The sequence below is a fragment of the Zalophus californianus genome, chromosome 5 (assembly GCF_009762305.2).
Source record: "Zalophus californianus isolate mZalCal1 chromosome 5, mZalCal1.pri.v2, whole genome shotgun sequence".
NCBI lineage: Eukaryota > Metazoa > Chordata > Mammalia > Carnivora > Otariidae > Zalophus > Zalophus californianus.
In genome coordinates, this window is record NC_045599.1 from 57338773 (window position 1) to 57364904 (window position 26132).

The window sequence follows — 26132 nt, forward strand, 5'->3', positions numbered from 1 at the left end:
AGAAGAACGTAAACTCAACTGGAAGGGTTGGGGAGGGTATGTGATGTGGTGAGCACTTTGTATTATGTAAGACTGTTGAAGCACAGACCGGGACCCATGTAACCAATAATACATTATATGTTAAGAAAAAAAAAAAAAACAAACAGCAAAAAAGCAAGCAAGCAAGCAACAGAAAAGGTTAAGGGGGGGGGGGGGTAGGGAGGAGAAAGGGAAAGAAAATTTAAAAAAACAAAACAAAACAACAACACAATGGCTGGTCATATGTGCTAATTCCATCAAAGCTCCAGTAGTAAAAGCTCATCAAGACCTAGAAGAAAGCTAGTCTATACAGAATCTAAAAACCAAGACCACCAAGAAAGCTAGTCTATACAGAATCTAAAAACCAAGACCACCAAAATCAAACAGTTCTGAACTTATAATAAAGACATGATTGAGGGTCTTCCCTGGTCCTGTGAGTTAAGGAAATTGAGAGAACAACCATCCTGCTTTATGGGAAGTAGTATGATGAAGGAAAGGCCCGATTGCCGTTAAGACAAGCAGGTAGGGAAAGTGTAAACAAAAAGTTGAGAGTATAGGAGTATTACATTTTTAAAATGGGTCAGGAGTTCCAGAGGCACATCAGAAGGAATTAGTCGATCTGGGGCGCATATAAGAGGACTGTTCAGTAGGACTTCGTGAAACAGATGAATGTATCCAAAAGAGTGCTGTGGGTCAACGCTTGTCAAAGTTAAATGGGAGACTGAAACCGCTGAAAAACAAGGTTAGATTTATTTAACTATGGATGGGTTCCTTAGAGATCTTCTGTTACTAATTTATTACTGTGACGTACACTTTAAGCAAGTGACTTTAAAATCCTGTGACCCAGAGTAAAACAGGTTTATATCATGACCCCAGATAGCTGTGTGATGATGTGTGCATCTGTGTCAAACTAAACAACAAACATTCACAAAGCCACACTTAGCCTTTAATATATACAACACACCCTGACATTTACTGTTCTGTTCTAATACATTTTCTCAGAAAATGCTGGTCATGATCCATTGATTCATGATGCATGCAGCATCCCACCTGCTGCTGGACAGACGTGCGTCTACTGTCTTAAGCTTGCCGTGGTAATACTAGGTGCTGCTTCCTGGGCATCTCATGCCTGAAGAATATTCACTTTCTTTGTGTTGATCATAGTTAGAGCTTATTGTGTGATCAGGAAGAAGCCAAGAAGTCCTCTGTTTGGTCAGGGCATTCCTGCTTAAAATCTTTACTGGCTCCACACCTCCTACAGGTTTGGAATGTACCTCCTTAGCCTCGCACAAAGGTCTGCACTTGTCTTACCTGATGAAGTCTTCCTCCAGTTAATCATTCCCTCCTTGTCCTTTTCCCACTGCACTTAGTAGAGTTGATGATAATTCTTAGTACATGTTGCCCTTCCCTAGCCATCAAGGAGCTCTTTGAGGTAGACTTTTTTCTCTCAGAATCCCCAGTGCCTCACCCAGGGCCTGGCACAGAATGGGTATTAGGTTGGTTTGGCAGAGCTAATGATGTAGGGATCTCAGAAGTCCTGCCTGCCGTTTCTTGTCCAGGGTGGTTTAGCCTAGAGGGGCCTTGTGAGGGGTGCTAACTCTCTTGATTGAATAGTTCTTGCTGATAATGGGTGGTTTTCACTTGTGAATTGTATGGGTCCCTTTGGGCAACACAGACCAGCCAACTGCTTTGGCATTTTATTGTGGAAATGGTGGTCCCAAAATGGTTGTAGTCACGTTTCATATATACACTCCATTACCCACAATACTCAGTGGTGTTCATGCCATTCCTCTCATGGTTTTGGATAACATAGGACCGGGAGCTGCTCACCTTTCCATTTTAGTGGGATACTTTGTCTAGTTGTGCTCTGTGTTTATGACGTAATGGAATAGGAATTTTAAAGGACCTCTGTGCAGATAATGCTGCCCACCCCTGACGATGCATTTTGCACAAATAAGTTGGAATAGGCTTTTTGTGGATCAGAACTGCCTACGGTCTAACATATACCAACAAGACAGATTCGAGGATGGATTAGCAAAGGTTCAGCAAACTTCAGTGGTAAATGGGGATACACAGAAGTCCAGCGGCTAGGTCAGACAATGAAATAAATTGATTTATGTAGTGTAGACCTGTGCGTGTGTTTTGAGAAACTGTAGACAAAAACAGTAGATGGGATATTCTTTTCTTGTTCCTGATGTGCCTCCCAGGCTGGATATAAGAACAGAACATCCATATATAAGAATATAACACCCAGGATATAATAACAGAACAAAGGGAAAGTAGTCAGGCTTAATTGGGGATGGCAGGAGGGGGGCAGGCAGGAGTGACATTGTTTCTAGTAGTCCCATGAACAAATCAACAGAAAAAAAGTGCAGGTAGTTTTAATTTTATTTAGTCCAGTATATCCAAAATATAATTTCAATATATAATCACTGTATAAAACTATTGAGATAAATTCCTGTCTTTTTTCCCCCAGCACAACTCAACTCAGACAAGCTGCACTTGAAGTGTTTAATAGCCACAAGAAGTAGGGGGCTACAACATGGTTGGGACAGGCCCTATATGCTGGATGCTTTAGTCTCTGGGGGCCTCCAAGGAACTTCTGACCATGCAAAGCAAAGAAAGGGTGCAGAGGTAGATGTGTTTGGTGTACATTAGAAGCAAAGTAAAGCTTTAAGAGAATAGAAATGAAGAATTCACCAGTGAGGTGAACTTGACTTTTTTCTCTCAATTTCCTTCCCACATTCACTTCTAGAACAGAAACTGAACTTGCCAAGATTCTTGAGGAAATAGTAAGTGATAGGCAGTGCATTCCCCTTTTCTGTTTTTAGCTCTACACACACCTGACTCACCTTTTTCAGAGATGAGCAGATTAATACCACTGCATCTTTGCGGGAGACATTGTGATGGAGGCTGGGGATTCCAGCCACTTCATCCTCTGCTTCTGGTGGTTTCTTGCTCTGCTCATGAAGTTCAGTAACCAGAATAGACTCTGAGAAGGTAGTGATCAGGAAGTCACCTACTGACCAGCAGCCTCTGTGGGCATCAAATCCATGTCACTTTTGTCCTTTGCTCTTACCTACTAAATGACTTAATGATGGACTATGACAAAATTGGCCATCGTATTTTGAGACATAATGCAGTTAAATGAAAACCTGTCCACAATGCTTAATTTTTACAAGGGTGGTGATGGAAAGAGAGGAGGTGGGTAGTACAGGCATAAGAAGTAAGTCAGCCCAATACCAACATTTTAACACCCAGGACTAAGAACAAAGTCTCTACTGTTTAATAAAGGCCAAGAAGGATGCTCTTTCTACCTAGGCAGACATCTTTAGACATCTTCTAAATTTTATTCACAAGACCGTTCCTTGCATAGAGCTGTAGAAACAATAGAAAATACAGCCTTTTTGTTATCAGAGCAGCGTTATCTAAATAAAATGAGCAAGTTCAGTGTTCTCATTTGGCCTTGAGTGAAAGGCAGGTGTAGAGGTGACATGCTGATTTTGTTGTCCTCACCGTATGAACTGTATAGTTGATTTCTTTTCCCTAGTCCTGACTCTGTTAGTATTTGAGTGACCTTGAGCCAAGCACAATCTTGGTGTCTCAACCTCCTTCTTTTTGAGGTGGGTCCAGGAATACCTTTCATACCACCATCCATAACTTTACCTTTGATAAGCAGGCTGAGAGTTGAGTAGTACGTTGGTGTAAATTATAAAAAAATTGAAACATGAAACAAAATACCTCTTAAACTCCACTGTTTATTACAAAAACATTTTCAGTGGTAGGAACAGCTGTGATTCAGGCATCCCACCTTAATTAGAGTCAAAGAATGTGTGCCTTCAGCTGCTTTTTATTGATTCCGTTTGCACGTTTACTTCCTGTCTAGCATAAATAGAGGTGGAGTAAGTTTATGCAGGGAAGAATGAGCACGTCCAAACAGCCTAGAAGTGGAGTCTTCTTTCTGTAAACAGTGTATTCGATACCAGATGCAGGCTCCTCTTTTATAGCGTGAGGAGAGGAGGAAATTGCTTTTTAAACCTGGAAAGACACACATTAGTTAATGGTACCTTTTCATGGCAGAGTATCCATTGAGGAAAAACTGTGACCAATGTGGCATAAAAAAAAAAAAAAATCCAGCTTTTCAATGTAATTCTTACTGGATAAGTCATCATCTCTTTCAGGGAGAAAAATAGGGTGGTTAAAAAGTGTTGGCCCTTTGACCCTACCACCTTGGGTAGGGCTGGAATTTAGTCCCTGACTGTGAGAGGTGACTTGGGCAGCAGGTCACTTGGATTTCTTTGAGTTACGTGCAGAGATTGCTGCAGGTTTCCTTCTGGCCATCTGGAACACCACAGGATGGCACGTTTTCTGAAATCAAGCTCATTTGGGCTCACCTCCGCTCCCACGCTTCCCCATAGGTGGAGTGTCCGTGTACACCTGCTCTTCCTAGCTCTATTCTTATTTGTGTCCCCTTATGCCAGTCCTGATGCCTCTCCTCTCCACCCCTGCCCCCCCGCCCCATGCAGGTCAAGCAGAACTGGGAGGTTGGATGGAGGACTCCAGATTGACAACTCCTTGGCTGCTCAGAGGACTGCCAGGAGTTGCCACAGAATGGGCAAGAATGAAAATTTTCCACCCCCCTGTGAAACCTTCTATAATTATTAAAGTAATAGGGGGCTGCAGTGTGGGTAGCAGGGAGAAGCCTGCCTGACTTGGGCTATCAGGAATGCAAGGTTTTTGAGGGCAGAGACTGTCTCATCGATCATATTTCTTCTTTTGCTCTGCAGCACATGTTTTCCAGCAGGTTCTTTTAAAAGGTGTGGTAACTAAAATGACTTTCAGCTTGGGCCCCAGATGTTCCATTGGATGGGTCCTGATTTCAAACCTAAATTTAAGTTAAGCCCAAAAGAAAGAGCAAACTGAAACTTCAAAGAACCCAAAATAGAGCATGTAATTTCATGTGCTGTAAAGACTTATGGGGGTGCTTCCCCCAAGTGCCAACATCATCTTGGGTCTATAGGAATAATCTAATCCAGCTGTCATTACAGATGTGGGTGGGGCAGGTTACGACAGGTGGCTCTGAAAAGCCCCTCAGATGGGAGGGGTGTCTAGAATGCCAATTGGCCTCCATCCATCTTCTAGATGCTCTCTTTCCCAAACCTGAGCACCACATTCTCATGCTTTCCTGCGGTGTTGCCCTGTCTTGTGGGTAGACATCAGAACATGGAGGGAGTTCTCTTCTCCACACTGTGAAGCAGTGGCTAAATGCATCAGGCCTTTCAGGTGGTTTTAATTCTTTCAAATAGTTGCATCTCTGTTTTCTCTTTAGCATGGTAAGTTGGGTGCTGATGGGCAGAGGCAAGAAAACTGATTCTCAGAGCTAGGCCAGAATCCACTTCTCTAGATGATGGTGCTTGCTCCGTAACTGTCTTGAACCTTTTGATATGTAAAGATTTATTAAATAACACACAGAGACATGGGCAACAAAACACTATTTGCGATAGCTTTGAAATACTTTTACATTAGTGGTAGGTTCTAATCAATTGTGGTGTGGTAAGGAAAGAATTTTTTTTTCCTACCTTTTCATTACAATAGGGAGGAAACATCTGAGTTTTCCTTGTTTGTTTGTTTGTTTGTTTTTAGTGAAAACTACCTAGTGTTGCATTTGCCTGGGTATTAGTACTTAAAGCCTTAAGTGGGGTCCTACTGTTCGGGGGGTTTTATAGAAAACACTTTTCTGTGTAATACAAGCACCCATTGGGGGTCAGAAGTCTGTGGTCATAGGAGAAAAGGTCAGAGCTGGGTGTCAGAGCAGGTCTGGTCAGATCCCTCTGTGTCTGTGTGTCCTTCCTGTCGAGGTGCTCCGTGTGCTCGGTGCCCTGGGCAAGGCTCCAGTGAGAAAACAGGTGTGTGCTGTCGGGCACAGCCTGTTCTCTGTTGCTTCTGGATGGGGGGAGTGGGAGTGGGAATTGATCTCTTCCGATTATTTAGATAATTAAGATAATTATTTAGATAATTTACATTTAGATACTTGACATATTTAAAGCACAATTTACCATTGAGTCTTAATTTTGAATTTCTCACAGCCTCATGGGAAGATTTTCAATGACTTCTTCAGGATATAGAATTTTTCTAGTTTTAATATTTGGTGGTAGAGTGTTTTTGTTGAAAATGTAGTCCTCAATGTTTAGATTCACCTTTCTCTCCTTGTAAAAATCCTATCAAGGCCAAATTATGTAGAGTCACTATGGTAACTTTGGAGAAATTGAGAAAGCATATTAATGCAAAAACCAATATGCTTGGATAGTCGGTTGCATTTAAAATGTGAAGGAAGAATTAGCTTTGGCATAAAGATGTACAGCTGAATCTTCATGGAAAAAGTTAATAAGGACTAAAAAAACAAAAGCTTTATAGCTTAACTAGCTTTTCCTGAAAATTTTAGCCATCTTTTTTGTTTTTAATGACTTCAGGATTTTTATTCTACATTTTGGAGTCTCCTGCTCCTCTAGCCATCTTTTGAATAAAACAAAACTTAATTGGTTACAGCCAAGAATAGTATCGGTTTAGATTCTGCTCTGGTCTACAAGACATTGATTTAAAATTCTGCCCAATTTATTTCCCCCTCCCCCCATATAATTTCACCCATAGAAGATTAGCTTATAATTTTAGTTACAATTCATGTTTATATTAATAGACTGTTTTATGTTGAAATAAACTCATATTTGCCCCTGAAACATAAATTTCATCAGTTTCAGCTCCTGTGATGCAATTATGAGCCTATTAGGTGCTTCTGTTTGTCTTTGAGTAAGTATTGCTGAACACCTATCAATTAATTAGGGAGAATTTTCCTAAATATCTTCCTGGATCCTTTGCCAACTATCTGGAATTTTTTTTAATTTTTTATTGTTATGTTAATCACCATACATCATTAGTTTTGGATGTAGTGTTCCATGATTCATTGTTTGTGCATAACACCCAGTGCTCCAAGCAGAACGTGCCCTCTTTAATACCCATCACCAGGCTAACCCATCCCCCCACCCCCTCCCCTCTAGAACCCTCAGTTTGTTTTTCAGAGTCCATCGTCTCTCATGGTTCGTCTCCCCCTCCGACTTACTCCCCCTTCATTCTTCCCCTCCTGTTATCTTCTTCTTTTCTTTTTTTTCTTAACATATATTACATTATTTGTTTCAGAGGTACAGATCTGTGATTCAGCAGTCTTGCACAATTCACAGCGCTCACCATAGCACATACCCTCCCCAATGTCTATCACCCAGCCACCCCATCCCTCCCACCCCCCACCACTCCAGCAACCCTCAGTTTGTTTCCTGAGATTAAGAATTCCTCATATCAGTGAGGTCATATGATACATGTCTTTCTCTGTTTGACTTATTTCACTCAGCATAACACCCCCCAGTTCCATCCACTTCATTGCAAATGGCGAGATCTCATTCCTTTTGATGGCTGCATAATATTCCATCGTGTATATATACCACATCTTCTTCATCCATTCATCTGTCGATGGGCATCTTGGCTCTTTCCACAGTTTGGCTATTGTGGATGTTGCTGCTATAAACATTGGGGTGCACGTACCCCTTCGGATCCCTACATTTGTATCTTTGTGGTAAATACCCAGTAGTGCAATTGCTGGATCGTATGGTAGCTCTATTTTCAACTGTTTGAGGAACCTCCATACTGTTTTCCAGAGTGGTTGCACCAGCTTCCATTCCCACCAACAGTGTAGGAGGGTTCCCCTTTCTCCTCATCCCCACCAACTTCTGTCGTTTCCTGACTTGTTAATTTTAGCCATTCTGACTGGTGTGAGGTGGTATCTCATTGAGGTTTTGATTTGGATTTCCCTGATGCCGAGTGATGTTGAGCACTTTTTTATGTGTCTCTTGGCCATTTGGATGTCTTCTTTGGAAAAATGTCTGTTCATGTCTTCTGCCCATTTCTTGATTGGATTATTTGTTCTTTGAGTTTGATAAGTTCTTTATAGATTTTGGATACTAGCCCTTTATCTGATATGTCATTTGCAAATATTTTCTCCCATTCTGTCGGTTGTCTCTTGGTTTTGTGGACTGTTTCTTTTGCTGTGCAAAGGCTTTTTATCTTGATGAAATCCCAATAGTTCATTTTTGCCCTTGCTTCCCTTGCCCTTGCCGATGTTTCTAGGAAGAAGTTGCTGCGGCCGAGGTTGAAGAGGTTGCTGCCTGTGTTCTCCTTTAGGATTTTGATGGACTCCTGTCTCACGTTTAGGTCTTTCAAGCATTTGGAGTCTATTTTTGTGTGTGGTGTAAGGAAATGGTCCAGTTTCATTCTTCTGCATGTGGCTGTCCAATTTTCCCAACACCATTTGTTGAAGAGACTGTCTTGCTGTGGCTAGGACTTCTAATACTATGTTGAATAACAGTGGTGATAGTGGACAGCCCTGCCGCGTTCCTGACCTTAGGGGGAAAGCTCTCAGCTTTTCCCCATTGAGAATGATATTCGCTGTAGGTTTTCCATAGATGGCTTTTATGATATTGAGGTATGTACCCTCTATCCCTATGCTCTGAAGAGTTTTGATCAAGGATGCTGCTGTACTTTGTCAAATGCTTTTTCTGCATCTATTGAGAGGATCATATGATTCTTGTTCTTTCTTTTGTTAATGTATTGTATCACTTTGATTGATTTGCAGATGTTGAACCAACCTGGCAGCCCAGGGATAAATCCCACTTGGTCATGGTGAATAAACCTTTTAATGTACTGTTGGATCCTATTGGCTAGTATTTTGGTGAGAATTTTTGCATCCATGTTCATCAAGGATATTGGTCTGTAATTCTCCTTTTTGATGGGGTCTTTGTCTGGTTTGGGGATCAAGGTAATGGTGGCCTCATAAAATGAGTTTGGAAGTTTTCCTTCTGTTTCTATTTTTTGTAACAGTTTCAGGAGAATAAGTATTAATTCTTCTTTAAATGTTTGGTAGAATTCCCCTGGGAAGCCATCTGGCCCTGGGCTTTTGTTTGTTGGGAGATTTTTGATGACTGCTTCAATTTCCTTAGTGGTTATAGGTCTGTTCAGCTTTTCTGTTTCTTCCTGGTTCAATTTTGGTAGTTGATACATCTCTAGGAATGCACGCATTTCTTCCAGGTTACCTAATTTGCTGGCATAGAGTTGCTCATAACATGTTCTTATAATTGTTTGTATTTCTTTGGTGTTGGTTGTGATCTCTCCTCTTTCATTCATGATTTTGTTGATTTGGGTCCTTTCTCTTTTTTTTGGATAAGTCTGGCCAGGGGTTTATCAATCTTGTTAATTCTTTCAAAGAACCAGCTCCTCGTTTCGTTGATCTGTTCTCCTGTTCTTTTGGTTTCTAGTTCATTGATTTTTGCTCTGATCTTTATGATTTCTCTTCTCCTGCTGGGTTTAGGCTTTATTTGCTGTTTTTTCTCTAGCTCCTTTAGATGTAGGGTTAGGTTGTGTATTTGAGACCTTTCTTGTTTCTTGAGAAAGGCTTGTATTGCTATATACTTTCCTCTTAGGACTGCCTTTGCTGTATCCCAAAGATTTTGAACAGTTGTGTTTTCATTTTCATTGGTTTCCTGGAATTTTGATATATTATTCGTCTTGGCAGCGCAGAAGACTATTACAATTCAATTTAAAAAAAAATAGTCACTCCCTCAGTAGAATGAGTGTTATGATATCCTCCAGAGTGATAACCATTTAAAAGAAGCTGATGACCTATTTGAATATTACATAAAAGATGACTGATTTTAAATTTTCTCCAAAAAATTTACTCTTTTATCCCTGTAGCCACCATTATAAACTCAGTTATTAAGTGATAAGTGAGCTTTTCCTTCTCACACCTGTCCCAAGCACATTGTTTTCACCTACCAGGTTAGTAATCATTTAACCTGTAAACCATCTGGAATATAAGATGTTTAATTTTTTTAGTCGCCAGCATTTTATCTTAACTGAGTGCTTACTCCATGCCAAATGCAGGAGTGCTCTTTCTACTCATTGTGACCAATGTGTGTGTGTTTATTGGTGTTGAGTATTGTCAGCTTGAAGGCTAGGGGGTTAGTATCACTCTAAGACAGAAGCTGAGCTTTTTAATATCCTTTATTGAGCTGCTTGTTTGTTTATGTACTGGTATGAAAATCTGAATTTGAGAATGTTGTAAACTGGCTGCTGAAGGAGTGGAAGGGGTCGACTCCACCACGTGGCAGTTTGTCTCTTCCCACTTCTCCATGGCCACCCCACCCTACTGGAGCTGGGGGCACATGGAGCTGGGGACACATGGGCATGCTTTCCTGTGATGGGGCTGGAGAGTGGAGGGCAGGATCTATTTCTAGTGTAGAAATAATCTCATGTTCTTAAACTGTACTCTGTAAGAGATTACAGACTAACCGAAGGGAAATGGGGTGAAAATCCTGATCCCCTCTGTGATTTTGTTGAGGTAAGCCAAGAGACCGGGAAACAATTTGAAATGGACCAGGTGAGGATATTTTTAGAACAATGACCATTATGCATGTATAGTAGTATGTGTCTGTGATGGCTGGAAGTATAAAAGCTATTTTGCTGGAAAATATGGTCATTATTCTGAGTAGCGTCGAGCTCATCCAAAACTCAGAGTCCTGTTTACTGAAGAAGGGGACATATGAATGTTGGGTAGGTGACAGCAGCTCTGCCTCATCCTTGCTGTGCCACCTCACACCACGCCAGATGTGGGGACTTTGCTGTAAGCAACACACACGGCCCGCCCTTATGGCTCTCACGACAAACAGTTGCGAAGGTTATATCAATGAAGGGAAGGTGGAGGTTGCTAAGTTAGCATATGACAGGGAGACCTAGCCAGAAGATGAACAAAATAGTAAGCTTTCATTGATGGTGTGTGTTTCTGAAATCAATCTCCTAGAAGGAGGTTTAAAACTTAATGGTTGGTAAGGCCAGGTACATACTATATGGGCTGTTCATTTAACTGAGAAAGATCCTAGCCAGTAAGATACTCATTAATAACCAACGGACGTGCATAGTTAATCTTCCTCACAGCTGGCTTCCTTCCGATGGAAAAACAAAGTGAGTCTGGTTATTTGTATGTAATAACCGGTGGTTGTAAGGAGCTTTATGGTTCAGCTTATTCCTCGGAGAACCTTGTGAGGTAATACAACTGATTCTTGAGTTATTTTATGTTCCTACAAGAAAAAAATCATTTCCCCAGCATTGGTTTATATTTATATTTTGTTCTCTGTTAAAGTACTACCAGTCCAGCCTCCTCGTATCGGTCAAATATGTCAATTGAAATAGCAGTCAGCTGAATATATAGACATAAGAATTATCGTTTGCTATCCCTGAGCGTTCACCTTTGCTTGGTGGCTGATCGGTAAAGTAAGCATAAAATTGGCCCACAGAGGTGTTGGGAAGGTAGGGTGAGAATTTGGGGAAAATATGTGTTAGAGATGAGAATAGAGTTTACAATCAGTTCTGAAGTTGTACTGTGTATCTTTTAGGTGAATTTTACTTCAAAATTTTTTTTATTAGTTGTAAATGGTCAGTATGAGTGTACAATTGACTGAGTAATGGCTCCTAAAGATAGTAAGTCCTAATTCCCGGAATCTATAAATGTTACTTTATTCAGGAAAAAAAAAAGGTCTTTGCAGATGTGATTAAGGATCTTGAGATGGGAGAGTTTCTTGCATTACCTGGGAGAGCCCTAAGTGCAATCACAAGTGTCCTGTAAGAGTAAAACAGGAAGGACAGCCATATACACAGGAGGGAACTCGACTGATGTGGTCACAATAAGCTTAGGTACTCATAGTTCCCTACTTTTAGGAGTTAAGCTTCTTGGCTCCCAGCGCTCATTTCAGGGTTGTTGACTATGTATGTGGGCTGGGAATGGGGAACGCCTGGAATGAAGATAGAGGGCACATTGGTCAGACACTGTGTTCTCCCCTCTGTCCTGGTGAGGGGCTGCATGGCGCAATTCCCCCTCAAGAACAGAAAACCCAGAGCTGAACTGAAACAGTGATTTAGAAAACATATGTGTCCAGTGCTTTCAAAATTCAAAATGATGGACCTATACTGGGAAGTCCTGAGATGGGTTGTGGACAGATGCTGGGTCTGGAGAAGCTGGAAAGGAGTTCTGGGCTCTGTGGAGCTGCAGGAAGGCCAGAGGTTGGCCTTATATCTGCGGGTTACCCTTCTCTAACCACGGGACCTTGAATGATTATGAACCTCTTATCAGTGGTTTCCTAACTGAAGGGGGAATAGTACCCATGTGATAGGATGGTTGGGGGACTAGAAGTACCACTGGATAGAGAAACTGTTTGAGCAGTTTGCTCACAGTTTCCTTGGGGACTGGGTGTCCAGTGCTTGTCAGTTCTTAATCCCCACTTAAATTATTATAAATGTGAGGTGTGAAAAGAAGGAGAAATTCTTGTTAGCAAGTAATTAGTATGCTATTCGGTATCAAATTATCCATGACACTTGTTTCTTGTGTCTATTAATTGCAGCTAAGGTCAAACTTAATTCTTCTGTAGAATTGCGTATTTTCTTTAAGAATGACCAATTAATAAGCTCGGGGGGGGGGGGGAACAATCTATAATAAATGCCTATCTTTTAACATTGGTCCGAAGTGGTAGGGTAGAATTTAACTTAATAATTGCCCTACAAAGGATTCTCTGGTTCTGAATAACTAAAGGTCAGCCTTCTGGAATAAAATTCTTCTGGTCTGAAAATATCCCAATTTAGGGAAGGGAGAGAGAAACTGAGATTCAATAATTCATCTTTCTGGAATGCATCCTGTTTAGGTCATTTTGGGGAACAGTGTGATGAGGTTCTGCTTTAGTAAGGGAGGCGTGAAGGTCCAAGGTACACGTTACCTCAGAGGAAGAGGTGGTAGGTTTGCTCTGTCCCTGTAATCCTGTAATGCCAGACTAATCCGCAGCCTCTATTAGTAAGATTACCCATCTGTTAGCTTCAAAACCAGAGGCAAATGTCTTTGCTGCCAGATTCTCTTGGTGTGTGGGTTTGGGAAGGGACAAAGCTAATAAATACCACCTACCTTGACAGGCCAAGCACCCAGCTAGGTTTTTATATCCATAGTTAAGAGCCAGTCCTACAGCAGGCCTATGACATAGGCATTACTCCCCACTTGAGTTAGAAAACCGGTGATAAGAGGTTACATAATCTTCAAGGTCACATGGCTACAAGAGAGTGGAAGAAAGACCTCCAGATGTGAGGTCAGGCTCCCACCCCAGCTCTTCCTCTGTGTCCTAAACACCTCTTCAGTTGGGCCTGATACAGCTTCGGTCCCCCCACCCCCCCACTCCCCGGCCTACCTCTTGGTTGGCAGATTTGCCAGACACCCACATTTTAACCGTTGGACCTGTGGATAAGCCATTCTGGAGAAGGTAGGCCTGGCAGGAGCAGAAAGGCCACTTCCTTCCGAACGGAACACGCAGTCTCCGTCTCCCCTGCTTCTGTGTTCCCTGGTTTCAACCCTATAGTTTTTGTCTTCTAGACCTCACTTCTTTGTCTCCTGACACTTGTCAGTCCTGAAGTAATTTTTTGCAGGAAAGCATCTTTTGCCAGTTAAGATGGCTTTCATCTTTCTCTCTGACCTCTGTGACATAAACTTGCTGAGAAGAATACCCTGTCTTGATAAAACTGGGTTGAGCCCAGTGCAGGTTGAGTCAAGCTCTTGTTTTCATGAGGATTATTTCTGACTCCTCTTCTCATTTCCCGTATCACCCCCACTCCCATTCACGCACACAATCCATGTACACGCCTCACATATACTACACAGGTCACCGCCCACCTTCAAGATGAGTCACTTCAAAATGAGACTTTAACCCAGTCGCAAGGAAATTTCTTAGCCCTTCATGTATGTGTGGAGAAAGCTCCGCTGGCAGTCTACTTTGCTGTTTGAAATGGATGCCTCAAACTTGAGTGTGCTGGTTGGAAATAACAACTCACTTTAAGCAACATTGTTCATTGAAATGTAAATTGCCTTGTCCATTCTCATTCTTGTAGAATTCCCAGGAAGAAAGTAGGTTTTATGTTAGCAGTGTTCAAGAAATAACCTTCCTCCTCACATCTCTTTTTCAAGCATGTAACAAGATTATAGATGATTGACTTACACAGCTCTGATCTGCTATAAAGGTTCTTATATCTAACAACAATAAAAACATATTCTTGGGAATTTTACCATTATGAGATTGTTAGTAATTTGGGGGAGGAGAGGTAACTTTGGATTTAATTCCTGAATTAATAAGCTGCCATCACCCTGGAATGCCAGTTTCCTTTTCAGTTGTTCCTTTACCCACCTGTGAAGTACATTAAAGCATTTATCAAATGGTGATTTAAATCTAAAAATACAATGCGGTAGGACTGAATGTCCTGTGTTTGGAGTGCTTTTAGAGAGCACTGGGATTTGCAAGGGGTGAGGTATACACGGAGAGAAGGAAAGATTCCATAATAACTGAATAAGACCTCAAAGTATCACTCAAGTACAAAAATATGGCCTAAAGCATAATAGGGCCCATAAGATAAAAGCAATTTTGTTGTTGTTATCATAGCCAGCGGGCATTATGTATATTTTAGGTCCTTTCAAAACTTTCCTTCTGAATACTGTTTTATTCCTATTCTGACTTTCAAACGTGATCATTCCATTTTTAAAATAGTATTGAATCTGTGTGGCAGAAGATATTTAAGATGCATGAATTACATTCAGAAGACTTCAGGACCAAAGGGCTGAGCAGCCTTGAGCGTTCTTCTTTAAATATGTAAGCTTAAAAGTGTATTCCTTAGCACCCCTGAAAGGAAAGTTCAGTAAAATGAGTGTAGCCTTTGAGATTTTTATCTTGCATTTTTTAAAATCTTGGGTTTATCAGTTGGAAACTTTTTAAAAATATTTTATTTGTTTTAGAGGGTGCACATGTGTGAGCAGGGAGAAGAATAGAGGGGGAAGGAGACAGGGAGGGAGAGAATCTCAGGAAGGCTCTACTGAGCGTGGAGCCCGGATGAGGGGCTTGATTTCACGACGCCGAGATCATGACCTGGGCCAAAACCAAGAATCAGACGATTAGCTGACTGAGCCACACAGGCACCCTCAGCTGGAAACTTTTAATGGCATTATCACAGGTTTTTTTAGTAGTAGTGAGGGTGACGTGAGTAGTATGTGCTTTAAAATGGACTCGCTCCCTCTGCTTCCACAAACTTTGCTTTCTCTCTCGTACATTGTCCTTGATGTGTTTAACGTCGCATTTTTATAGACCTGAGGAAACCCTCCTGTCACTGTTGCTTCTCCAAATGGTCACATGTGGATGTGTGTTTTAATTGCTTGCCAGATCTTGAAAAGTCTGATTAGATGGAATGTAATGGGAGACCCGGAGAAGATGCATTTCTTCTCACGCTTCCTTTATGAGAAAATTTGAAACCATTGAATAGATGTCTTTGCTAGTTCTGTGAAATAGAACTGGTAACAGTGGTACAGGCGTATAGGGTTTTTCATCTATTTGAGAAGATACACACAATCCCCTCATGGTTTGTCTTATCTTCACATAACATTGCTCTTTGTGTCCTAACAGGCACTTGAGCCTTTGTCATCAATAAATAGGATTCCCGTCAGGTGTCCGATCCCTTTCCTGCTCGCCTACTGCCTCCTTCCTTGAGACAAAGTGAGCTCCTTGTGATTCTCTGCCTAATCTGTAGGTCTTTGAACACACTGTCCCCTCTGCTTTGAATGTCTGTCCCCTTCCTTCTTGCATCACTAGGTCTGACATGTCCCTGAGGACATTTGAGTTGGGCCTTGGCCTTCAAAAGTTCACCCTGGCTTTCACTGGTCGCTTCTGGCCGCTCTGCACACACAGTGCTTCTTCTCTGCCTTTTCTTAGACCCCTGCAATCCCCGACATACTTTTCGTACCCTTCCTGTACTGAGTCGTTGTCATTGGCTTGTTCGCCTGCCCCCCGCTCCCGTGGCCACCCCAAACACACACAGCAGTGTCTGCAGTAAGACACAGCCCTGTTCATTACCTTGGTAAGAATCTCACAAGAGCGGGTCATCCGTGAATACCCACCAATGATGTGAATCTGTTGAGGCTGTGGTAGGGGATTCAGAGAAGTCTGAGATGCTCTTGGCCCCAGTAGTTCTTTCTCAGGCTTGGGAAATAAGGCATGTCCTGGGGGAGAGTGGCTGAGTTGGTAAGTTGGTGGGCTGTGAGCGGGCCAGGGTAGCATGAACCAGTGGAGCGCGTCCAGGCTTGCTCTCACCTGGGTGTGAGGCTGGGAGTGGCTCACACCTCCTGTCCCCAGAGGGTGGGAAGCCATCACGCCTGTGGTGCTGAGTTTCCAAACTGAGTGAAAGGGTAGCCCGGGGACATTGCCTTGAGATGAATGGGATTTCTTTAAGCTGTTGGGGGGAGAGGAGGGGAGGAGCACAAGGAAAAGATTAGCTTTGAGAAGGGACAAGGTATTTGGGCAAAAGGTTGGAGCCCAGACTTCCTGTTCCAGAATTAGTAGTGGGAGGGAAGATGGCACAGTATGCAAGAGGCCAGCTCTGGAGAGCCTCAACTGGTAGGCTGAGATGCTTGGGTGTTACTTTGGTATGCAGAGGAATGTTTGAAGTTTTTGGAGTTGCAAAGTGAAAGAAGCCAACGGTTACAGTGATGAGAGGGGAGGGAGACTGGCCAGGGAAGGAGGCTCTTCAACTAGTCTAGGCAAGAAGCAAAAACAAAACATAAGCCCCCCCCCCCCCCATTCACTCCATCAGCAAAACTGAGCCCTATGTGTCAGGCAATGGGAATTCAAAGGTAAGTGAAGTAGGGTACCTTCGCAAGAAAAGGGTGCGAAAATATCAACATCACCTCCGTTGTCAGGCTGAGAGTGAGAAAATTGCCATCTACAGGAAAAGGCATCGGTGGTATGGCGTAGTAAGGTGATAGAAACTGCAGCCGGGTCGTAGGATGATGCCAAGATCACACATGGTAGATTGGGCTTCTGTTCACAATGAAGTGAATGCCATGCCAGACTCTGTGTGCTAGTAGTTTCTGCCAGGAGTTTGGTCCCTTTAACTGGTCCTGCTGGTTCTTTCCTTGTCCCCCCACCCACCATACTTTGTTCGCGGCACCCAGCCAGGGTGAGCCTTTTAATTGCACAACCGATGATGTGACTTTTCTTCCCCAAACTTCTCAGTGGCTCCCGTCTAAGGGTGTGAGCCAAGGTCCTCATGGTTGTCCACAAGGCACCCTGCCCGTTACCTCTCTGGTCTCAACTCCTCCTGCATGGCCCATTCTGCTCTGGCCACTCTGGCCTACTTGGTGTTCCTCAGATTTGTCTAGAATGCTCTCCCTTGAAGCCTCACCCCTGCACGTATCCACAGCTGATCTCATCTACTTGAAGTCGGCTCATAGGTCACCTGACCATCCTATTTAAAATTGTAACCTGTCCCCAAACCCTTGCCTTGGCCCTCCCCATCCCTGTGACCCTGCTCTACCTGTTTATATTCATGACTTTAATTGCTTTCAAACACGATACATTATTCATAACTACCTCTGCTATTACTAGTATTACTGTTCTTCATCGGAACTCTCCACATTGCTCCACCCATATGTAGGCTCTTTAAAGGCAGGAATCATCACCTTTTTATTAATTGATGCATCACAAATGCTTATGGAAGTGCCTGGTACGAAGTAGAAGCTTAGAAAATATTTAAATGCATTGTGATTTTCCTGCTATTACTCGTAAGGCCTAGTTAACTACCCCACCCCACCCCATTTTAAATGGGTTTTGCTCATGGAAAAGGATAGTTGATCCTATCATGGTCTACATTTTCTATATGTTTTACCTAATTTTTGCTTTCTTCAAGTGACCTGCTTTCTCTGAGATTTTTAGGGCAAAGTCTTATGAAATATGTATGATAACTAGAGAAGAAAATTTGAAGTCCGTTTTTCAAATAAAACAAAGTTATGTGGCAAAAGGTTCCCATCACATTATATCATAGAGGATTTGTGATCTGCAAGGCTGAAATGGACTTTCCTATAAGAACCTGGCAATGCTGAAAGGTAAGGTCCTCTGCTCCTCTAACATGCATTCCCTGGATGCATTTCAATAATGCTTAACAATGAGCTCTCCATCATAACTGTCTTGGGGGAAACTGTTACCCCCACAATTGTGTATGACCTTTATCATTCTATTACCTCTTAATTCTGGCGCTACACACACACACACACACACACACACACACACACACACACCCTGAAAAAAACTAAACAAATGAGACAGAATACAAGGTAGAGAAAGACTAATTGCATAAAAGGACCACAGTTAGGGGATTATTTTTGTTTTGCTTTTTGTCACCTCACCTGCTTTTCTTCTGTGTGCACACATTGAAACACTCATACACACTCACCCCCCCCATCAAAACAAGTTATTAGAGGAAATTGAGGAAATCATAGTAGACAATGTAGAGATGTGCAGACCTTTGGATAACTTCTAATTATGTAGCCTGACATCTTAGAAGTAACTTCCAAAGGTGAGTTCGGGGCTCTTTAGAGTCTGAGATGGAAAACTTTCAGGCAGACTATGTGAGTGGTTTTTTTTTTTTCCTCTCTAAGTGAAAAAGTTCCCTTTCCAGAAGAGCTGTTACTACAACTTTTTATTGTATAACTCATTCCTCAATGGGGCTGTTTATGTGCAGGGGGGCAAACACTGGTTCCTGGGAAGCAAAAAAACTGTGTATAAAGACAGATGTATACACGGTGCATAAATAAATACACAATATTGCTATGGTGTTAGAGTTTCATGGAAGGGTAATTAGGAAAAATCTAAACTCCTGGGGGGGTGGGAGCAGTAATGAAAATAATGATTCTGTAACACCACTTTGACCTAGACTCAGAGGCACCAGCCTAGGAATGGCCTCTTCTGGACATTGATGCTTTTGTCTGGGGTGGGGAGAGTTATTTTGATAGTTGAGGAGTGAGCTGTGTCCAAGGGCCTGAGTCTGTAGGCAGAACATGCAGATCCATTTGATGTGTCAGGCTCTCTCTGGTTGAACAGATTGAATTGCTCAGGTTACCTGGGATCCTGCAGGGCTGAGTGGAGGATTTGCTGGGCTTGCAGGACTGGCTGGCAGGAGCAGCACTGGGGAATGTGAAGGGTGTTTGGAATGTCCCACATAAGCGACCTCCCCAAGAAGCAGCCGATCCCTTTTTCTTGATGCCCCTGCCATTAATGTCCCTCCCTTTGCTCTCTTGTAATTCTTCCTACTTGAGTTTCTTCTTCTAACTCACCAGTCCTCCTCTCCCCATTTCTGTTTCAAAGTCCTGGGAGAGAATCGAGACAACGAAGTCCTGCCATCCTCATCTGAGCAGAGCTGAATGCAGCCACCGGCAGGCCAGACCCATGGCCACCGAAGATAGGCAGCGCTCGGTCAGCTGCTGTGTCAGCCCTTGTCAGGAAGAGGAGGGTGCCACACAGGGTTTGGACATAGCTGTCTGTGACTCAGGAGTTTCCTGAGGCCACTCTTCTGACGATTGTGGTTATGATTCCCTCTGAATGTAGCTTCCTGAGAGTGAGGTGCGGGCGTTCTGAGGCTTCACCTGCCTGATAAGAGGTCTGAATAATTGGAATGAGTGTTTGACCTACATGGTCATCACTGAAGATTTTCTACTGGGGTTTCTTTCAGCATCTACTTGGACAAAGAATTAAAGTTTTATTCAAGCGTCTTAAAGCTTGTCTAATTCCTTAACATCAGGGGAAGAAAAGTTTGCCCAGACTTTCCAAGTACCTCAGAGATGGCCCTTACAGCTCATATGGTTTCTTTTCTGAAGTGATTGTGAGGAGCTTGAGGGTTGAGCTTATTATTTTCGTCTGTTTCTTCAGCACTTACTACAACGTCTGACATTTGGAAATTTTCCAGTAAATTATGTGATACGACAGTGGCCTTGCACGTGGAAGAGGTGATAGGTAACTGAAAATTTGAACATCATCAAAGGACAAATACTACAAAGATCTATTTTATCTCACGTCAGGCTGTAAGGGGTCCTTACTTTGGAGTATAGGTCTGCACCTTAATATTTATTAGGTTACTTTTTAAGAGCGTTTTTGTTAAAAATTTCTGAGCATCTGTTATGAGAGAAAAGAGGAGAGGGAAAGTTGCAATTGTAAGTAAGACAAAGATGAATCTCCTTAATATATAGAGTCTTTTTCAAATAAGTAAATAAGAAAAGAACATTCAGTTGGAGTTTTTTTTTTGCCCACCTTAATACATAATTCATGTTTTAAAACAGTAAGCTTATGAAACATTCAAACTCATTGAAGAAAGGCAAATTATGTAAGCATTCCGTTTTGCCTATCAAATTGACAAGGATTTAAACCTGATCACTACTCATAGGGTTAAGGGAAACAGGTATTCATACCTCTTATGTAGGAGTATAAGTAATATATAATCTTCTGGGAGGATAATTTGGCAACAAATATTTTTATGACTCAGCACATTCCTCCACAAGAATGTTTGCCACATTTACAAAAGTGAGAAAATAAAAGCAACCTGCCTAAGAATAAGTGACTGTTTAATTACATGATATAAGCAAATGTTGGATATTTGGTCACTAAAAACAAGTTTGTGAAGTCTAATATTGTGTAACTAAATAGAATCATATCTATAGTATCTGCTGTATTCAGAAAAATGTATATATTTTTAATGTTATATGTATTACTGGATCAAAAATTACACTTCTTGATAATTTTCAAAAGTTCTTGTTTTTATAATATCACTTTATACAATATCATTTCCATAATCAGGAAAGTTATTTGATAATATAAAGCACAGTATATGGAAGTGAGAGCAATCTTGGTTACTTAATAGATTACACATCACTATAACATATTAATGATGACTTTTCTTTAAAGATCTTTCCCCAGCAGTTAAACAAGGAAAAGTAGTTTAATAAAAAGCCCTTAATGTTCACATAAAGTATTTACTAGGTTACTGAAACAGAAACAAGTAGAGGCAGCATAGAATCTTAGACAGAACAAGCATTTCTTTGTTAGATGATCAGGGGTTGGGATCATGGCTGTAGCTGCGGGTCCTTCGGCATTGGACCTACAATTTCCCCACTTAGGAAATGAATATATTAACCATCTTTGTCCTCATAGGAGTGTTGTGGGGTGCAGTTATTGTGTGGGGGGCACTTAACACAGAGTGTGACTCAGTGAACAGGTGGCTCTTGTTAGGAGGAGCAAACTCTCAGGAGGGGCATAGCATTTCCTTTAAGAGAAACAAACTTGAAAGCCATTCATTAGGAAGTGATTGTTCACCCTACAAAAAAATGACAGTTGTGATGGTGTGTTACTTTTCTGTTACCTAAACTTAACAGCTTAAAACACACACATTTATCATCTGATGGTTTCTGTGGGCTGAAGTCTGGCCATGGCTTAACTGAATCTTCTACTGGAGGCTACCACCAACATGGTGACTGGGGCTGGGTTCTCAACTGGAAGCTCAACTAGAGAAGCATCTCCTTCCTTACCTGTGCGGTTGTTGGCAGCATTCTGTTTCCTGGGGTTGTAGGATTCATAGCAGCTTGCTTCTTCAGAGCCAGCAAGTGGGGAGAGGAATAAAGACAAGCACAAAAGCTTGTGAGAGCAGAGTCTTACATAATGCAGTGTAATCACAGGGTTGCCAGTCTATCACCTTTGCCATATTCTTTTGGTTAGAAGTACATCACAAGTGCTGCTTGCCCTCAAGGGAGGGTGATGACACAAACATGTGAATACCCTGAAGGGGGATTGTGTAGAGGGGTTGCTTTGCTGCAAATGATATTCACATGTGTTCCAAACACCAAAGGGAATGGGCTGTTTTAGAAAGTGATTTGGTGGAGGAAAATATTGGCTTATATCTTAATAACCTTTGTTGGAAAGCGAGATGAAACTGCCCCATGCTTTTTCCATATTAACCCTTAAAGGCCAGCAGCGCTGTCATCTGTGGTTTGGAGATTGAGAATGCAGCTCTTTTCCTTGAAAAACCTGGTTCTCCTCCAACCCAGGGAGCTTTTCTGGGTCTCAAGCCTCATTACTTTGTAAGTAATCGGCAATTGAAATATTACTTCAAAGGTGACTTTTCTTTTTTAAAGTGTAGGACTTTCGTCTTTTGTTATTTCTGCACTCTTTATAAGTACTCGTTTCAGTGAAAATAAACTTGCTTTGTCTCACCCAGAGTCATTGTTAAGCTTTAAACTTTCATTTGTTCTCTAGATTGAAAAAAGCCATTTGTTTTGCTTTTAGCTTGGCATTCTCAAATGAGAAGTGTGGCATTCTGTGTTCTCTGCTGGGCTCCCCCTCCTTGCACTGGCTCAAGTTATGATTAGTCAACTCTCCTCTGTATGGGAAGATGTTGATGAATAATGCTAAGAATTTCATGGGTTTCATAAAAGCCCAGATGAAATTGCTATTTGAGATGACTACACTAAAATACAAAATGTAATGTTTTGAAGGTACATTTGTAATCCACAAGATGCGGCTGAGTGTTGGATCACACCCATAACCAAGCCATTGGAGGCCCAGATAAATATCGGAACTTTTTTCCTGCTGTGAACAGATGTACCAGCTGCCCCATTAACAACACTTGTAGTGTTTGCAGGGTGGAGTCTTGCTGATTAGACTCTGGAATATTTTATAACATCTGCTTATCATAGCCTTAAGTGTATGGCTGACTGACCAAACTCAGTAAGGCATGGTTAAGTCATGCGCCATCTTACAGTAGTAGAACTCCTGTGTGAGGAAAAACCAAACCTCCCAACTCTCATACCAAAGAGACTGTGTAGTCCTTGCTGTACACTTTGTCTGACCACTATCCTCCGCCAGTGAGCGAACACGGCACTGCTAACCAGCAGCCGCGTTCACCTTTATTTAGGAGACATCCACACTCAGGAAGTAGGGGCAAGCAACAGAAGAAAGTAAAACAAGGGCTTCTAGGTACCAAAAGGTACCTAGAAGGCTGATAATGCCCAGCCTCTGTATTAGAGTTCAGAACAGAGAGATGCCCAGCATTCTCTTGGGCCAATTATTTGCCAGAACACTGGATTAGATAACAAGTATCTACACGTTTCCATTGTTCTTAATGCCACACATGTGCACAGTGCTTAACTTTTCAGAATGTTTTCGTATCTTTTGATTGAATGAACACATCCATACTGGGGACATGAGTCAGATGGTATTATCTCTATTTTATAGATAAGGAAACTAAGGCTCAAAGACTTGACTTTCCAGGACTGTGTCACACAGAGACAGAAACAGAGCCAAGGCCACCTAGGTCTAAACCTCAGATACCTTTTCTGAACGAATTGTGGTGAAGGGCAGGGAATCCATTTGAATCCTACGTCTTCTGTGTCTCAGCTCAGTGACCTTGGGCTTCAAAGCCTGGGTTTTCTTATGTGTGATGTGGAGAGACTGGGGTTGTTAGGGCAGAAGGACAATTTAAGTGCAGTCTCTAAACCTGGTGAGCACCAGTACATGGCAGCCATTGATATAATTTATTCTGCTCGTCTTCTCACAGCTGGGGTATTGGTTGGGCTCCCTGGTATATCTCCCTCAAGCCCACAGGATCTGGGTATCTAAAATTCTAGGCCTACAATCCACAGTCAGTGAAAGAGAGAATGCTGGTGCCTTCCTAAAAGTTATTACACGGGGAGTGGCTTGATCTCTGGGAGCCTAGATCATTCTCCCCCACAGGAGAGTTGCTGTGATGTGGGATGAGATCCTCTGAAGGCAGGAGGATGAGCCGAGCATAGTAGAAAAAGTAGAAGGTGGCTTTGGGGCAAACTTTTGGATTTGCTATTCAGATAGATTAGCAGTTCATTTAAAGAAAAATGGAGTAAGGGGGCATGATGGGTTTTAGTGTGACATCCCCCCCCCAAAAAAAATGTGAATTCTAACCACCTGGCAGGGATTTATTTAGATTCTGATTTGCCACTAGTACATATAGCACAATCGTGACTGCATTAACACAAGAAGCCATCTCTTCTTACCCACTCTCAAAATCCATCTCGCGTACTAAGAGCGAATATCCTGCTGTGATGAAGTCTGTCTCTTTTATGTGTGTGCCAAGGAGGGTTACTTCTGGGACGCAAGCATCTGGGCCCTCAGTCCTGCCCTCTGTCTTTGAATCACAGGGAAGCTATACCCATTGACTTCTGAGCAGATGTCTTTTTAAACCGCGTTAAAAGCATTGTTGCCCCGTATCTGGATCTTCTTGTACCCATTCAAAAATAAAGCACGGGGCGCCTGGGTGGCTCAGATGGTTAAGCGTCTGCCTTCGGCTCAGGTCATGATCCCAGGGTCCTGGGATCGAGTCCCGCATCGGGCTCCCTGCTCCTTGGGAGCCTGCTTCTCCCTCTGCTTCTCTCTCTCTCTCTCTCTCTCCCTCTGTCTCTCATGAATAAATAAATAAAATCTTTAAAAAAAAAAAAAAACAAAAATAAAGCACCTCCTTTACGAGGAGAGATCCCTCTGCTTTCCTGCATGAGATCTGAGACATGGTGCAGAAAATGAAATTCCCTGAGCTCTTTTAAATTTGAATACCATAGCAAGTTATCTGTGCAGTTGTGTGGTTTTTTTTTTGAAGCATGGCATCATACATACACATCTGCCCACCTGCATTTGATGAAAGGCTACAATTTCCAGGTAAGACAGTATCATCAAAAAAGCTAATCAGCGCTGTAACCCAACTTAAGTGTTGGGCAAGTTGCTTAAACTTTCCAAGTTACTTACAAAATGGGAATAAGAAGAGCTGCCTCCTAGAACTGTTACTGAGAAGATAAGCTCTCAGTAAAAACTCAAGTTTGTTGTGTTGGGTTTTTTTTTTTTTTTTTTTTTTTTTTTTGGTACCTAGAAGCCCTTGTTTTACTTTCTTCTGTTGCTTGCCCCTACTTCCTGAGTGTGGATGTCTCCTAAATAAAGGTGAACGCGGCTGCTGGTTAGCAGTGCCGTGTTCGCTCACTGGCGGAGGATAGTGGTCAGACAAAGGGAGTGTCTTCTTGCTGCAGCCAGAGTATGCCTCTAGCCAAGGGCTTGGCGGGGTAGCAGTGTCGTAACAAATTCTTCGTTCTTAATATAGAAGCTTGGAAAATACAGAAATGCATAAAAGTTATTTACAACCTTACCTTAGGCATCTTGGTGTCTTCACTCCCTGTGATTTTTTAACTTCAGATATTTTTGCGTGTGAAACGGGTCATGCCAACAGAGGTACATACGACATATATGCACAGCTTAAGGAAACTACATATGTGGGTACCCATCCCCCAATCAAAGAGCTAGAACATTGCCCGTTCCTATAAACCTGTGCACCTGACTCTTCATTTATTTCATTTTTTTAAAATCCAGGAAGTTTGATTTATATAGTTTCCTATTGTGTTCTTCTGCCTACTTTATCATATGCATTTACTTATAATGTCATCATTTTAGGTTGTTTTCCTATCTTTGGAGCTTAAAGTAATGATAGATCATGAACTGGCCTTATCCTAATGATAATTGCTGCTGGTAACCTAATATATGCCGGGCGCTCTTTCTAAATATTTATTTAATTTTACCACACCCTATGAGCTGCAGTAGTTCCTCCAACTAATGGGAAAACGGAGTTTCAGAATGTTTAAGTAAGTTGCCAAGGTGATATGATAAGCAACAGATCTGAGATGGGAGCCCAAGGCTGTCTGATTCCAAATTCCTTGTCATTTCTACCCCCACCAAGCTGACTTATGGACTATATATTGGAAGTGCCATGCACATTGAAGGGATTGGCCGTTAAATGTAGCGTTTTTGCCTAATTCTAAGCAAGAATAACACACATGATGAGGCTCTGGTTTTTAGATGGTGCTTGTGCCAGAGAAGCCAAATGGAGGCAAACTTCAACAAGAAATGTGGAAAAAGAACAATGTCTTGATCATCTGAACGGAATCCCGTGTAAAAGGTCTGCTTTTATTTGGCGGGCCCATTGTGTTGGGTTGTCTGGTCCTCCCCCGCTGCCACTCCACCCCCATGTTGTGGTGGAGTGAAGTCTGGGCTTTTATGTTCTAAGTAGCCCTCCTGCTGTGTTTTCTACGTCTGTGCATCTGTAATTACAGCACAACCTGGGGGAAC

The 26132-nt window shown here is 42.1% G+C and overlaps 1 protein-coding gene and 1 long non-coding RNA gene across 4 annotated transcripts in view; one reads left to right on the forward strand and one right to left on the reverse strand.

Annotated features, from left to right (window-relative positions):
* IQGAP2 (IQ motif containing GTPase activating protein 2) overlaps positions 1-26132 on the forward strand; it is a 289377-nt gene that overhangs the window by 62683 nt on the left and 200562 nt on the right. The gene's annotated exons all lie outside the window — the stretch shown is intronic.
* On the reverse strand, positions 3769-25621 carry LOC113928788. The gene is made up of 3 exons (XR_003521971.1): positions 25160-25621; positions 21530-21589; positions 3769-4056 (listed from the first exon to the last, which is right to left on the reverse strand). It is a non-coding gene; the product is annotated as an uncharacterized LOC113928788 (long non-coding RNA).